The sequence below is a fragment of the Trachinotus anak genome, unplaced genomic scaffold (assembly GCF_046630095.1).
Source record: "Trachinotus anak isolate AG129_WGS33_773 ecotype Australia unplaced genomic scaffold, CSIRO_AGI_Tana_v1 ptg000007l, whole genome shotgun sequence".
Lineage (NCBI taxonomy): Eukaryota > Metazoa > Chordata > Actinopteri > Carangiformes > Carangidae > Trachinotus > Trachinotus anak.
The window spans coordinates 10,519,793-10,537,502 of NW_027273858.1; the positions used below are offsets into that span (position 1 = coordinate 10,519,793).

General features: G+C 39.3%; 1 protein-coding gene across 3 annotated transcripts in view; it reads right to left on the reverse strand.

The window, feature by feature from the left end:
• LOC139622812 (protocadherin-15-like) overlaps positions 1–17,710 on the reverse strand; it is a 195,914-nt gene that overhangs the window by 142,329 nt on the left and 35,875 nt on the right. The window contains exon 1 of one of the 3 annotated variants that reach the window (XM_071480420.1): positions 14,332–14,494. The exons of the other annotated variants lie outside the window; for them this stretch is intronic. The gene's annotated coding sequence lies outside the window, so the exon portion shown is untranslated. Of the gene's footprint in view, positions 1–14,331; positions 14,495–17,710 lie in introns of those variants that run through there. 3 annotated transcript variants of the gene reach the window in all.

Here is a 17,710-nt window from a genome sequence, read left to right on the forward strand (position 1 = left end):
GACTGTTATATATTTCACTACTGTCTACTAGAGCTGGGTTACGCAGTTGAAATGATTGTCACTGTATTAACAAGGATATTAAGTGATGAATACACGGTGATGATGGTCACATCATGATGTGACAAATGTTTGAAATAAAAAAAATAAAATAAAAAAAAAACAATAATCTAGATGCTTAGGGCAAAGCAACGTGTTCCACTGTTTATTTATGTGAGTCTAAAATCTTATGTTAAACAAGAACTTGAGCAACTTAGTTTTTTTGTTACACGTTTGCTGGAAATCTTTGCTTTAGACATCAGAAATTTGTAGAATAACATGAGATCATGTCATCACAATATGATTCTGCTAAGATGAATTGTCATCAAATCTTACTAAACACTGAAAAAGATAAAAGAATAATCCCAATGAAAATCAATTCACAACCATTTTGATAGATTTGTCATTGCCTGAGTTTGTTGATTTTCTCTGTTTTATATCACTAAACTGATTCTGGATTTTGGGTTCTGGGTTCTAGATCTCTAGTTGGGCTAAAAAAAGATGTCACCTTGTAGGCTGGAAAACTGTAATGGGCATTTGTCACTACTTTATGTAATTTTTACGAAATAAATTATTAAAATACTGGACAGACCAATCTGTAATGAAAACAAGTGGTAATTTATGCCCTAGAAAATACTATACTGCCACTGCTTTGAACTTTGAACTGTGCTTTGACTTTGTTGTCTTTGTCCTCAAGGCAAATGTCTAACAAATAACTGTCATAACATTTGTCAACAACACTGTGAAGTACTTTAAAGCACTTTAAATGTGCCAACTTCAATGTTTTAATATGATCCAACCTGCAAATGGAAATACAGATCAAACGGTAAAAAATATTAGGCTTTAGTCATTGCTGCAGCTACACATTTTGTTTGTTGTTATCCAGATTAGTAGTTGTATATTTTGAAACACCAAGTCTAACAGCGTTCTTCAAAACATGTATTAAAAGTGAGATTCATAGCAACATTACAATAAGGTTATCAAGGCTGGGGAAAGTAGGTGGTGACACTGACTTCCTTTGAATTCATGTGGTATACTTCCAGTAATAAATAGTAACTGGAGAAAAATGTCATCTTTCAAACGATTTGACATCGTCATCAGTCTCATACTTTTATCAGCCTCCTCCCTCAAGTGCAGGTAATGAAAAGTTTGGAGTCATCAGAGTAACAGAAGCACCAGATTACATCTTGAGTGGCTCCTCCCCATCTCCATTTACTGTACAGACCCATGTCATCCGATTAATCAAGTGACCAAATGAAAACAATGCACAATAAATTATACAAAGATCTAAGTCATAAATACGGGGAGATGCCAGCAGCACATGGATTCATAAATTAGGTATCAGCAAACGCTATTTTACCCAGTAATGCCAGAGTGCTCAAACAAACTACAACACAGGGAGTTTTTGTTTAATCACCATGTTTACAACCTCGTTATGTTCCAATTTGAATTACAACAGCAGCTGACTGTCCTGTCATATTCAAATTTAAAAACACCTACAGGCAACACGCTTTGTCATTTTACAGTTACACAGAGAACAATAAGGTAAAATAAACAATGGATTGGAAATTAATTGGGCTCTATATAGCCAACACTGATCAATTAAAATGTTTAATAGACCCAGATAGTAAAACAACACTCATGAGAATAACAGCTTGGGGTAAAGAGCAAGGGGCCAAGGCAGGTGGGTTTTTGGATTATTGCATAAGATTAAAAGCATTTGATTGGCTGGCTCAGCACTCCACCCATTCAGCAAGAAGACTGATGCTTTCTGTGTGTAGTTTCCATCATCTTACTGAGCAACATTTTATGTAAAAATATGTCTTATTAACATGCTTGTCAGCCCTACTGGCATTCAGAGGGGACTCTGTTTGCACTAACTTCACCCAGTGTCCACCCATGTCTCACTTCTCACATTTCTCCCATTATCAAATGCATTCATGAATCCAAAGCCACACAGCAACACGGCATGTTTAGACAGCGTGTTTTTAGTGTTTTACTCTCTTTTACTGTAAAATATGCTGACCATTTGGCCTGACCCCTCGGAGCAATTCAAGGTCAGCGTCTTGCCTCCGACATGTGGACAAGAGGAGCTGGCAATGGAACCATCAACCAATGCAGTCTTAACTCTTGCAGTTGGGCTGCTGCTGCAAAATCTATTTTGCAGAAACACTGTCATGGACAATCCGCACTACCCACTGCCCATGAGTCAGAGCATCTAAACACAAAGTGGGGAAATCTGAAATGGAGGAGAGACACACAGTGCAGTCATGACAGTAAATGACCAAAAAGTCTCAACAGGTTACATCACAAGTATGTGAAGTCTCACCTGAAAGTTGATCTCGCCTGAAAATCTAGCAAGTCACATACCTGTCACAGTAACATAACACCAACTGCTCAATGCTGATGTGTCCCTCGAAACTAAGGAGTGTAAACAAATCTGATATCACTTAGAGCACCTCCACACAGACACACACGTGCATGCATGTTCAAAAACATCCACAAATAGCAAGCTGAATGATTAATAAATAAAGCAACTGTGAAGTCAGTTTGGTTAGGTGTGCTAGAGCAGTGCAGAGCTATTCGTTGCCTACTGTGAGATGTAATCAGTGTGGTAGCTTTAATGATGGGAGCGATTAGCCCCAGCTAACAGGCTGGCTGGTGCATGGCTCATGCCCAGCTACAGATAGCATTCAAACACCAAACAGAAAGATCAGACTAAACATCCAGGCAAGCAGCTGGCACTAAAACCTTATCAGTCTCTTCTCCTCTGTGTTTATCTATAGAACCCACCAACACCAGTTATTAGATACCAAGGAAATTCATTAACTGATTGCTTTAGGGTATTTGATCACAGAGATAAGGAAGCTTTGAGAGGACAAGCTCTGCGCTGCTGGGCCAAACACTCCCCCATAGCTTTAGCTCTAACGGGCAACCTGAGTTTACTGTGAGAGCTAATTGTTCTAACTGGACTTGATATCAGGAAACTGAACACATGATGACTGTGGTTGCAAATCCACCTGATTAGTCATATTTGAACGCAAGGAAACTAAAGGGTTGATTTGATAAAAAGAATCCAGTTCCCTGTGACTGGAGCCCTCACTTGCTGCCATTTAGGAAACGGCTTTTTAATTTGCTCTTAAAATCACATTGAAATGAAAAATGGCCTTTACACCTCATTAGCTTTTTTCAATTTTCCATGCCATGATATATGCCTATTAAACAGTAAATGCCAAAACATTTTTTACACATTTTCCTATCAAAATCTTTATTTTATTTACTATGAAACAGTGCATCTTGAATGGTTTACCTTAGCACAAAAAGTATGTAACAATTTAATGTCTTTTTGGTAAAAATTAGCTTTGGCTACCCTATTGAACTCTCTCCCTAACAGACCTCAAATTGGTTCAAGCTTCTGAGCAATCTCTGCCTGCATTACAGCCTGTCCTGATCTTTCATTACAGTTTGACAAATTAGGGAAGCAAGGCGTTCCTAAAATGCTGTTTACTGACAATTTTAATTTAAACTTATTGCTTAATGACAGAGAGAAACACAATTAGAAAGACTGGAGCTAGGAGATATATCAATTTGACAACAAAACACACATAACCTGTCATGTGCAACATTGTTGAATGTACTGTCACATTGTACTAAAACTCATGAACTCACCAAAAACAAAGCATTGAATAGAGATGGCAAAATAAGCTTTTTTTTTTTTTTTTTAAAACATACTTTCATCACATTATTCTATAATTTAATATACTTGCTGGTGTTCAGTCACCAACACTGCAGGTGCTTCCCTCTGCAGGATGATGTAACTGCTATTATGAGTGATTCCTAAGTGTGTGCTCATTGTGTGCCTGTGGCTGTGGGAGAGAGTAGCCCTCAGTGCGAGCAGTGATCTCAATGTGCACTTGACACAGAAATGAAAAGCTATTATGCAGTTAATGTTCATTCGCTTTCCTTAATTATATATATATTTTTTTCCATCCCACTTGTGTCACAAAGTGCATTTTATCATATTCCCTGTGAAGAACTGTGTTGAGCTGATGCTAAACACAGTCATAAAGGTTGGGATGTTTAGCCTGGGTATTTCTGTTGAAAAGACTGACCCTAATGAGAAAGTGTATAAACACCATTATGTGTTTTTGCAGAGTTTCTACCGGCAAATGAAAGATTTTATGTGGGCCCTGAGTGCTCTCATGATTATTGTGATGGGCTGGGATCATTCGAACATGATAAACTCTGTGCACCTGTTTATGCAATGTACTTTCACAGATAAATATATACTTGTTCTAAATAGAAAAACAGGGGAAGAGGAAATGAGGACTCCAGTGTTTATCATGACTGTTGCATATCTCAGCACATAAGGGAGGATCCTACTAATGCAGGATCCTGCTAATGTAGGTTAGCTGTAGTTCCACTGCTCCATACACATCTACACAGGAGCCGTTCAGGCACAGTATTGAACTGTAGGTCCCCCTTGTTTTGGAAGCAATCACAGCACAACATGCAATCACTGCAGTTACGCCTGTAAAATGCAGGAAAAAAAGTTTGATTGATTAAAATTGAGGCATGTCTGTTCTACCAGATGTGCGTTAGACAGAGGACTAAAAGACGCAGCTGAAACATTTGTGCTCTGGCTGCTCCGTCCTGCGATACTTAAAACTCATGAGCAAACTGACTAAAATGCACCAAATATGACCACGTCTTGTTGTGTATATGAGTTCTTCTTAAACAATCTCAAAGCGCTACTAACTGGAAACAACAGCCGCTTCACAATGAAAGCATCTTTGTGGTCCACTGTTTGAAAGCACTGCAATGTGAAGTAGCACATAAAGCACACACAGTAACATAGGAGTGAAAATAAAACCTCCAAAAGAGATCCAGTTGGAACCAAGTTGCAGAAGTGCTGAGAACTGAACTGTCATGCTGCCAAACAGGAACACAAGCATGTGGTGGTTGTCCACTGTTGTGTTTGTGCTTGGTGCGGCACAATGCTATTATGGTGGGCTATACCAATGGTGGACTATGTCAAAGTAACAAGCAGGTATCGCCTGGTAAATGTCAGGCCAGCTGGATAATGTACATTACTTCTGTCATCATCACATGAAAGGGCAGTTGATTGTGCACTACTTCTTTTTAATGAGGTGGAATAAAGGGTTAAGATGAAGCTACAACCAGAAAAGGGCCACAGGCATATAATCACCACACATTTGGATACAGGGTATTACATATTATAAAGTAAGCAGGATAACATATGATAAGCAGTAATGTCCTGATGGATTTTTATGCCACTGTATGATGTAGCGCCAGTAGAAAGTGATGGCAGCAGAAAGTCAGCATGTTATGGACGAAAAGCAGTGGGGTGCAACATCTTCTGTTCAAGTCAAGAATATATTATTTTTGTTTTCTTGAATAAATTAAAAGGAAAAACTTGCCATCAAAATGAGTCTGAATCATTATTGAACCAAACACAAAAACTTTATCTCAATTTTAATTAGATTTGAATAACTCACAATAGGAAGCTGAGACGTAAACCTACATGCAGTGCAGTGAGTAGATAATGCATTCAGCTGCATCTAATGTCAACAGAGCCCGGTGGTCCGCTAAACCTCTCATTTTCTCTAATTCAGAGCGAGTGTGGCACAGATCTCAGAGGTTCTAATCCTAATGCCTTAGTCATCTCATGACCACATTCTAAATCTCTAAACCCTCGCTGAGCTCAGTCCATGTGGGTGCCCCGACCACTCTGTGCTGTCTGCTTAGCATCAACAATGCCCTATCCATGTCACAAGGCACACTGCTCTGCACAATAGGAACCACTTAGCCACATGGTCTTAAACACATGCAGCTGATGCCAAACAAAAGAACATTTCTGACTTTTTGAAAATCTTTCACCCCAGTGGGTGACTTTTACCCCTGCTAATCGCAGTGTGGCTGCGATTGTCACAGGGTTTGTCTCAAACCTTTAACACATAATGGAACAGCTAATCCCTGCACAGAAAAATAAACCCCAAAAGGGAATGTGAATCATGAAGCATGTGGTCACTTTTGTGTATTTATTAGAATGAATAATACTGTTGAAGAAAAACATAAGGACATGTTTTAGTAAATTAACAGGCAATACAATAACTAGTGAGTGGCCAACCACTGCCATTGCTCTGCCATCCACCACTTGCCTGTAATGCAGGGATGTCATGATACCAGAAATTTGGCCGTCGATACTAATACCAATGAAATTCATTGACTTGATAACGAATTCATGACGGTGTAAAAATATTCATTTAAATTTGTTATAATTCATTATAATTTGACAGAGTGAACAGTACTGATGGCAGCCAAGTAATGTTGTCACCAAGCTCACATTATCAGCTGTTTCTAAACCAGCTAACGTTAGCCTTTGTGAATGTTGTGTGTGGAGCATTGTCATTCTAGCTGTCGCAATTCACAAAAATTGAACAGTAACATTTCAGAACATGAACATTTTGATACCAAGTTGTTAATAAGTTTGAGGTGTTTCCTCCTTCCAGTTGAAATGCTCAGTGGCACCGTTTGCACAGTGACTTGAGTTTTTGTTTCCACAACTATGGGGGACCCATTCCTGCATCTCCACTTGTTGCTGCCATTCCCTGTTGTTAATATTGTCACTGTACCTCCTTTTTCTTCTCTTTTAGTTTTATGTCAGATTAGACTGCTTGTAAGGTTCTTATATTGCCCTTGGCAGTCTCACAAGAATCACATTTCAGGAACCTTCAACATCTATGGAACCTTCTGTGGTACAGCATGTACATGTAGAAAAACCAGTACCAGCAGAATTTTCTGAATTTTGGCATCAACTTGGTACTGGTTCTCATGACATCCTACTATGATGTAGACCTGAATAAAGTAATGAAAATATCTAGTAGTACTGTCTGGTCTTCCAATGTCAGGACAATGACTCAATCCATTTAAAAAAAATCTATATCTGGCAGTTGCATTATGCCATATGCCATTTGGAAGATAGCCCCTGAGATTAGACATCTCCTTTCTTCTTAGTATTACTCATGTTTTTAAAGAAGTTGTACATACGCCATCATGGGCTCTGTCAAGATGTGTAAAACAAAACCTACATTTCCAATTTTAAAAGCCTGCTTAAGAAGTATGTCAGCCACCCCAAGTGTTACACTCAGCCTCTGTAACTTCTTCTGACTGCTTCAAATGTTTCAAATGACTCTATAATGGCTGGTATAAGAGACCAAGTGCACTCATTTTTTATTGAAAATGTTCTTTTATGAGCCAACACAGACCTGTAAGTAGCATTCAGGTGAATATGTCACAGTGATTCTTCAAAAATGCAGGCACTAGCTGAAAGCTTAAACCAGAAGAGCATCTCTGACCTCAGCCCCATGTCCTTAAAATACTGAGAACTAACATTCAAATATTCTACATTAGAAACCAGCTAATTACAAGAAGACAAATCACTACAATGTGTAGTAGGCAACCTTTCACATGGTTAGAAAGAAACTGTACCCATTGAGTTACTTTTCAATGAAACAACACTCTGTCTTTAATTTATAAAACTATAAAGATGGATAAACGTATGTACTGTGTATGTGTATGTCACTTTATCTCCAGGGTGTACATAAACAAAGTCAAGCAGGATATCATAACTTGTCATCATTGTATACATGAATCAAAGCAAAATAAATACTATGGCTGAAAAACTCTGGGAGTGAATGAATGTACTTAATGTTGTGGTGTCAGCAGCAGTGTTGTGTATTAGACAATCATGGTGAGAAACATGGCAGAGTGTAACTTTCAGAAAGTTTGGTCTACACTGTTGTCTGCACTGCTGCAGTGCACCACAGTGTTTAAAGCATGGCTCAAGGGAATTTCTGCTGTGGTGACAGGCACCACAGATGTAATGCCAGCCACCCTCTAGTCAAGAGCTCACAGCTGGAACACACCCAGTCAGACTAAAGTCACAATAAACAAATAAATATTGCAAATGCCCTAAATTCAACTTTCAAATTGAGTTTTTATTGCTTCACCTCAGCATATCAGGCTTTTTTTTCTCCTTACTTTTTCAATAAACTTCTCATCACAAAATAAACTAATATCTAGTCAAAGGCCAAGACATCTCTTTTTTTTTTTTTTCAAGCAGGTTTTGGCTAACAGCACACTGTCTCAGTGGCATTACCACAAAAAGCCGCTCAAGGGAGGAAAAAAACAAACAAATGTTGACTAGCTAGTCACAATGTGTGATATGTGATCTACAGTTAATTAAGGAAGAGTATGAAATCCCACGCTTCACTGGCTTTACTGCATGGCTTCTGTACAATACCTCAGTCTCTGTAAGCTTATTAAGCGTGACTTACAATCCCAACATACCTTATCCTAATTTCCATTTTCTTAAATTGAATCCATACTTATATTTCTATTTTATCCTTGAGATATTGCCTTTGTTTAAGCTCTCACTATGATGGCTGACAGTTATGATGTTGAGCCCTACATCCTGTCAGGCATCCACACTGTATTGAGGAGTTTACCAAGAAAAACCAAGTGCTTTATTCCATAACAGATAAAGAAAAGATAGGAGGCCACCTTGTTGCTGTACATGACATCAAGACCTAAATTGGATAAACCAGTAAAATACAAGACAAGGGATCTGAAGGTCAATTTCGCTGATCTGAATGAGGCCGGAAAAATACCTGTCTCATTATGATTATGTTGTGGATAATTCTTTTTTTAAACTGCAATGTGTCACTGTAGATATTGCACCAATTCAGTGGACATTGCCTAACTGTAGCGTTCACTCCAGTTTTTTCACATATAATAAGTGGACTGACATGCAAAACTTTTGACAAAGTCATAATTGGCAATAAAGAGGAGAGTGATGAGAACAGAGATGGAGAGAATTTGAGACTAACTGATGAAAATGAAAAGATCCACCACACAAGAAATGTGTGATTACATCAAAAAAGGGGTATTCGAACTACACTGACAACATTCCCCTGCTGCACAGATCATCTTTCAATCTCATGTACCACACCTGTGTCTTTGACTCATTTCCATGTTCGCTGCAGCTGGTGATACTAGTTCAGTATTAATGGTTCCCATTCGCATGTTTCATTTCACTACAGGTGGCGGCGATGAAATAGAGAGTTTATTACCTCTGATATCTGACACTGAGCTGCTGATCTGATAATAGTGCTCTTGCTGTGCAGTACCCGCCCTCCCCAATACGGAAACAGAGAGCAAGAAGGCGGTAAGTCATAACACAGGCTTGCAACCTACAGCATCTCTTCCAAATCTGTGAAAGAATATCATTGGAAATGAAAACACCAGGAGGAAGGTGAAAAGAAAGCAAAAGCATTTCACAACCGCTCCTGTTTCCCCTTCCTGTGCACTTAGGCCCAAATCATTTCAGGCATCACTACCCACGAGTCTCTTATCAAATAATATTGAAATGGATACCCTGAGGTGTCCATTGTGCATATGAATAAAGTCATATTTGCTGAATGATAAGTAAGTTATGATAGTAATGCACTGTGGGGAAAATATGCTTTATTCTATGATGAAATCCCATTTTGTAACTCATCCTGTTTTTTCACTCTGTGAAACCTGAGAGCAAAAACGTTCAACAGAGAAGTACGTACTGTATTAAATACTAAATCTAAGACTGATCTACAGCACTAACATGTCACCCTTTATCTAATTACTTCACTGACCTTATAGTCTCGCCTACTTTTCGGTGAAATTCTGTTGTTTTTTTATGGTGTTTAACAGATCTAGATAAGTTCTAGCCAAAGTTAATACTGCACTGAGGAAGTAGAGCATGTTTTTCTTAATGTTCCCTCATGTGATTTTGTATTTGTAGCGTGTTTGTATTTTAAAATCTAAATACACACTCCTAACCCATTTTTAAAGATTTAACCAATTAGCTTTAAGGTGAGTGCCAAAGACAGGGTAGCGAGGCTGGAACATATCCAGAGACAGACAAATGCATCAGTGTTTCCTCTAGGCCCACTGCACCCCACTTTTGGGATGCTGATTTATCAAATATTTATCAAAATGTACACTAGGGTTTTAATTATCACGATGTTGAAAACACTGAACAAATATTGAAGGTCATGGTTCGAAAATATAGTTTAGAAACTTAAATTACTCATAATGATATGAAAGAAAGATTAGTCGGGAGAATGCCCACCCTGACAGTGATATGGCGGGAAAGAAGATGTCTCACTCTGTCAGTGTGAACTAAAGAAGCACTCAGTTCATTTGCAGTTGTACAGCTGTGTTACAAAGTGGAGCTTCTTCCCTTACAAACCATCTTTGACAAGTGCTAACGGCATGTAGTGAGCGCACAAACCGACAACAGCCAAGTTTAATTTAGTTACTGACAGAATTAACATTACTTAGTGACAGCTGATACAACATTTGTCATTTTAACCACAGAGAGCTGAAATGAGTTCTACAGCTGATGTTCTCTACACTGCTTTGCTAATGGTTATTAGCGTTGGAGCTTAGTGAACCTTTGCGTCTTTCTGATCTCATTTCTGTCTTTCTCTCTTATTTCTCCTCTCTCCCTCTCATCGGGCACATAGACCAGATCAGGTGCATGCTTGGATGCATCCTCCATCCTTCACTTCAAACTGGAAGCCTTCTGCAAAGTCCTGTAATTGCGACTTAAAAAAATATATATATAGCAGAAACACTGCTTACTCATAGTCATTCTTTTTCAATGGGATTTGTTGCCAATGAGAACAGCATAGAATATCACTCTTACCCTTTACCTGGCAGTGGCTTAAGTTACACTTTTAGCATAAGACAACATAAAAAGCCTAAATTTATACCATATTTGAAACTCCCCTGATTGTTTTCTGCCTTAATTGCTCAAGGGCTACAAAATTAGTGCACTGTTATTTGTTACAGCACCAGAATGCAGCTTGTTGGGAAGTGCTGATGCAACCGACAGATTAGTCAGTCATGGGAGCGTTGCAGGCTTTGTTAATTACCGTTTTATCAGACGCGCATACACACACGCACACACACACCTGCCTGGTGTGAGGGCATATAATGAAGAGGTGAAGACTAAATAAATGCAAACTGCTCACCCAAAGCGATGGGAGCATGAGGTGGCTTGAACTGTGTCATTGTTGACTGCTGAGCATTGTATTTCAATACTGAAAGATGATGCTGAGATGGAATAACACGGGAAGCCATCCAGTTCTCTAACAAGCTGCTCCCCCTGATACAACCTGCTGTATCTAGTTGAAGCCTGCAACAAAGTGGGATGATTAGTCTCATTTTGACTTCCATCTGTATGTGCCACACCCTGCAGGCTTTCCTCTCCAATCTTTGGTGTGAACAAGGCACTCCATTACTTCTAAGGATAACACACCATTGCCTAATTCATCCCCTCTGGTTCACTTTTTTATAGCCTTTTTAGTCTGCCTTATTAATACTTAAAGAGAGGATGCCTTGAGCTGCCTGTCTTCCATCATGACTGTAAAAATGTTATATACCTTTTGCCAGTCCTGAAGCTCGTACCAGTGGTAAAGACCTCGCATTAATCAAGCTGCAACTACAAAGTTGCAGTGCAGAACTTCCTCAGACGTCCCTCTAATGGCCTAAAGAAATACTCAAAAAAAGTTCAGGATCATAATGCCATTTCCACACTTTCTGATGCTCATCTTGGTGGCCATTTTGAAAATAGCTGTAAACCCACCTCCAAGTTTTAAAACCTCCTCTTTGAAACCTAGAGCTGCACTAAATACTATACAATAACTATAACTATAACTATAATGCAACAGGTAGGGTTGAAATTGTTTAAGTTTTCTATCTACATTTTAGACGTGAAACACTTTGACATAAAATGAATCAGCAACTATTTTGATTCAATAATCATCAAACATCATCAAAAAGTCAAAACAAGAAATTCTTCAAGAAAAAATGCCAAACGTCCTTTAGTTCCTTAAATGTAAGAATTTGTTGAGGTTTCTTCTAGCTTCCGATTTTAAATTGCATATCTGTAGGTTTTAGACTGACAGTTGTAGGCATCACCTTGGGCATTAGGACACTGAAGTGTATTTTTCTCTAGAAAAAGTAATAGATTACTCAACGATGAACATAATCCTCAGCTGCAGTCTTATATTGTATATTGTATGTCTTTTTACGTCCCAATAATGATGCCTTTCATGATATAGTGCATCTTCCTGATATCCGACTCAGAAACCGAAATCCTTTAAATTCCATATATTATTCAATGTGTTTTACACATCACATGAACTGTAGGACAGTTTCACAACATGCCACATATATAAAAACAGACTGCAATTTATTTTAAATTACATACTATCATTGAATATCCAGGGCCCTGCATCCTACAATCTTATGTACAAGTGCACCGTTTTCTAATGCAATTTGCAATAGTGGGCCTCTAGCTACCTACAGTGCATAACGGGATTCTCTATAGGCACAGCTCACCAAAGTAATATTACATAGAAGTGCTTCTAAATGCCAAGGTGCACAGAAAAAAAGACAATGGGACACATGCATGTAGACACATCTGTGAACATGTGGTGCAGACGCCATTTCAAGTTGACTGTCTAACATCCAGGGACAAGGTGTCTTCACAACCTGTGGATTGTTCTATAAATATTAAAGCATCAGCTCATCTGTAGTTTTCCAAGAAGCCCTTACTTCTGACTTTTTTTGGTGTTGACAGCTAAAAGGGCCACTTGAAAAAAAAAAAATTCCACAGCAGTAATACTAAAGCAGATTGGCATTATAATCTTAACTCAACGTCCACATACTAGCTTCCTCTGGGGTTTTTATACCTTTTGTGTTACAGTAGTAAAAAGCACTGGATAACACTGTCCTTAACTTTTCACTTGTCGTCATAGCAAGAAACGCACAGATGTAACTCATAACATTAATAATGATGTCGACTTCATTTAAGTGAAGTCGTGGCTTGTCCGCTGCTGGACAAGCCACTAGAACTGACGCACCTAGATGGAGTGCAGCTGCAATTAAGGTTATTAACTACTTACCACTAATGTTATTAATTAATGAATAACCTTTCGGCTGATTTTTTGTTTTGCCAATGGGAACATGAGGTCTCAAGAGAATCCAAACTATCACAATTAAATTAAACATGATTGCTGTGCAGGGCTCTGCAGCTGTTTGTGGCACAGTGTTAACTCTGCAACTTTAACTCCAAACTCATTCAGCTTTAAAAACCCTTCACAAATCTATATTAATTTAGTTTAAGTTTCTTTTAAGTTCATGGTCAAAGCAGAGGCTGTTCAACACGAAATACCACAAACAGACAACAAGGAACATTCAATCTGGGGTCCCAAAAACCAAACTTTCAAGACTACATTTTGCTGCTCAGGTTAGTTTATGCTGTAGTGTATTGCAGACAGCCACCGGGAGACATGGGCTTTAACTTTAAAAGCAAATAGATTCTTTAATTATCTGGGCTTTTAAGCTGGTTTCTAAAGTCTAAAGAGAGTAGGCTACATTTCAGGAGCAATTCAACCTTGTAACGTTTTCCTTTAATATGCTGCTGAGAGCCTGTGAAAAGAGAGTGCCACTGAAAGAAGTTTTGAGGGGGCATGCAATACCTCCTGCAGCGCGATACTGCTCACACGCCAGGGAAGTTATTGCATGCCAGTCGCGCTCTGGGTAAAGTGCTGTAGTTGATATGCATAAGAGGCGCGACACAAAGTCAACTAATAAATGCAGCTGTCGACGCGCAGCCAGTCTACTGACACACTCATAAAGGGCTTCCTCACAAAAGAAAAATGAACTATTTCGGTTCAAATATAAAACAAAAGCTGATTGAAATATATATATATAAATATTAAAAAAAAAAAAAAAAAAAAAGCAGCCGCAGTCAGCATTAGCCTCTGCGAGGTCTGACAAACCATAACTGCTTTTTACAGTCAACCACGGGCATTAATGGGACCTCATCCTCAACTGAACGCTGATGCGCTCAGTCAGTGTTTGAAAACTTCACCCTCCAGAGATTAGCAGCCCAGATCAGGGCAGAGTTGAGGTGAAAGACTGCGCCTTGCCAATGGATTACTCATTTCACGGCGGGGAATCGACATGATACGGTGGAAATATTGGCAATGCAAGCCTCCCTCAACAAGCCCCTGTTCCGCGGTCAAAGAGACAATTACTCAGTGACAGCATTGATGGGCTACGTGTGCGTGGCACAGCGCACATGGGTGATCAATACGCGTAAAATATAACAACGGTATACAACGACAGCCGACCAGAAAACTAAAGATAACGTCTTACCATGTTTTGGCTCCAGAAGTACTCAACAAAAATCCCTTTCAGGCGGACAGCGGAGCCACAGACACCGGCTGGCAGGGCAGCTGCAGCCTCCTCACACGGGCACATCGGCACTCTGCTGCCCCAGTGTCTTCAGCCCAGCACAGCAATAGGCAGCAACACTTCACCGGAGGGATGTATCCTGGGTCTAATGCGAGCAAACTGCAGGGAGCAGCCCTGTTCAAGCCCCCACCCTCTCTCTCTCTCTCTCTCTCTCTCGCTCCCTCTCTCTCTCCGTGGCCATGACGTGCAAAGCAGGTAATCTTATTACACCGGTCAGTAAAGGTGAGCCGGATAAAGCTCCGATGCCCCTCCTCCCTCCTCATATCTGCTAGATATGCACCTGACCAACATACCCCACTCCAGAGACAGGTGGATTACATTCAACAGGATATCATTCCTATGTTATATACACGGGAAAGAAAAGAGCCACCAAACCCACAAGTCAAGGCCAAACAAATCCATAACTTGTTACAGCCTAAGGACTGCAATGTCACTCTCTCATCACAGTGAATGTGTAGTTTCTGACTGAAGGTCAACAAAAGCCATTTACTGTCAGTTGTCAATTATTTCAGAGTCAAATCCATTAGTCTGCTCTGTCGGCACCGATTGAAGTGGAGCTGAGAAATAATACCAGTGGAGGCAGTTAGCTATGACTCACTTGTCACTTTGCAACAATCACTGGCCTTTTCTTCCCTCCAGCTCAACCAACAACAAAAAGCCTCCCATCAATATACTCTAATTAGCTGCAGTGCTGAATAAGTCCTGACTAAAGGTTGCAGGGAATATTCAATAAAACAGCTTCCACACAACAGACATAGCTGGGGGTCTCGTTCACAAAAGACAAGTTAACAGGTGAAACTTTCTTCTGACAATATAAAAATACCTTTCTCAAGCAGGTGTAATTTGATAAGATACAGTATGAACTTGCCAGTATATATAAAGACTTTTAACAAAAGTAGACACTGACAGAGGAAGCTATAATAAACTCAAATTACATTCAAAAAAACCAAACATCACAACATTCAGACCATGGAAATTGAAATGAAATGGAAATTAAACTGACATTCTTGAATTCATGCATCATCAAAATCATATTATAAGTTACGAACCAAGCTGAACAGATTGATGGTTTAAATACAAATACAGCTGCATAGTGCATACTAAAGTTGAAGTAGTGCTATGTTAAAGCTAATAAAGCAAAAGGATACCAAGAAAATACAACCTGCACCACAGGTTTTCAGTGATAATTTCAATAGTGCCCTGTGGTAACTCATAACAAGTTTCACGGAAAGGAGTTACAGTGTGGATCTCCGGAGGCAGGAAGCTTAGAAAAGGAGCTAGACAGACTCTGTCTCTTTGATGAGCAAAATACTGAACAGTTTTCAATCAACAGCAGCACTTCAGAGTTCACATTAACCTGCACAATGGCACTGGAAAAATGTAAAAAGAAAACAACCATGAGTGATGAAAGGCTGTGGAGCTGGTAGATAAGAGATAAGAGATGAGGGCTGAATAATTTGGACAAAAAAAGGTTGAGAGCCGCTGCTCTAAATAATACTACTGACATGTATAATTCAGAGTGGAATGGATGTTCATCCCTGGCCTTTGGGAACAGCAAGAATCTAAACACAAAGGTCCATTTAGTGATATCTGGAGCTTTAAACTGTGTCTGTCTTCATTGACAAGCTCAGATTCTCTTCACTATGTATAATTCAGGGCTATAGTCTCATTAGAGAGTGTATCGTGTTAGTTTTTGTATGAGCCTGGTAGAAGCAGCAATCTTTAATTTCATCAGTGATATGTAATTTTTGAAGCAGCACATTTTTAAATACCACACCCTTAGTTAGGACAGAAGACAAGACAACCGCATGTTATGTCTGTCTACCAGTAATGCCAAACTAAAATATGCATAAAAATAGCTTTCTAACTGGTATGCAGAGGCCCTGGATGAACATGAAGAGCTAATCCGGGTTAAGTCATCACTACCTCCACTTGGCCCAGCTTGTTTTTGGTATGAGGAAGGCTTTGAGCAAAGGCTCTCTAATAATCAGCCCCTGCCACGGTACTAATTCTCCCTCTCATCTCGTCTCTGTTGCTGCAGAGAAAACGAGAGGCCAGGGTTCAGGCAGGAGTGAAGACACTCCACAGAGAAGGGTGATTAAGGGATACGCTGCTCTTGGGGAAAAAAGTCTCCTCTCAGCGCCCAACGAAGTCTTCTTAGTTAGAAATCATCAAACTGACAGCATACGTGTCCAGGTTTGTGTGTATATGTGTGCATATGTGTTATGTATGAATGCACACGTGGCTGAGCTTGTATGTCGGTTAAAAAAAGAGAAAGCAATCAGTGAGAAAAAAGTGCAACAATCACTGCAGGCACATGACTAATACGGTTTCATAACTAGCAATTAACAGGCCTTTCACTCTTCATTATTCTATTATTCATAATATCACTCTTCAAATATCTGCAGTGTGTGTGCCCGGCCTAATAATGTTGATGTAAAAAGGAGTATGGAAACAAATCTTTTTTTTTAATATTAGAAAGGATCAGTTTCTGGCGTACCAGTAATACATAATTCAACTGGAACCTCCACAGCTTTCTTTCTTTAAAACTAATTATACTTGCACAAAATACTTTTAACCAGGAGCAGTTACGTTTACTTTGAGGTACCACGTATTCTTCCGAGAATGCTCAGAGTTGTATCAGTGTTTGTGCTTTTTTCCTGTACAACCAGGGAAGCCTGAGGGTCCCATTATGAATGATGCTTACTACTTATTTGTATTCAGTTGAGGGTTCAATCACTGAGCAGGCAAAGTCTTCTTCAGGGGAAATCATTCCTATTAGTGATGGTGCATTAATACAACACCTTGAGTCATTTCTTAAAAGCTCAAGAAACTGATTTTGCCCAGCAGATGTAAACTCCCTGCAGTGACAGACAGCAACGGTTTAATTATTCTCAATGAATTACTTCTTTACTCACATTTGGGGGCTGCAGAAAGTGTTTATTCATAATGCTTTTTTGTGTGAAAAGTACATTGTTTACCTACTGAATTTTGCTGACACGTTAATTTGGTTTTGTGGGGTCATTAAAATGTTTGAATTTAAGTTGTTTTCAAAGAGTGACTGGATGTTGTCAGACTTGAGTGGATGCTGTTTGGGTAATTGGTTGCAAAGCATCTGCAGCTTCAGTTTATTCCACAAATGTGAGATTCAAACAACGTTCCAGTGAGCATGGATCTGGAAAGGAAGTGCTAGTGAACTGAAGCTTCCTTGTTATTTGAGAGGGAGTCAACTGGTGGCATGTTATTTTTGAGCTCTTTGATTTATTGAGCCACTGATTAA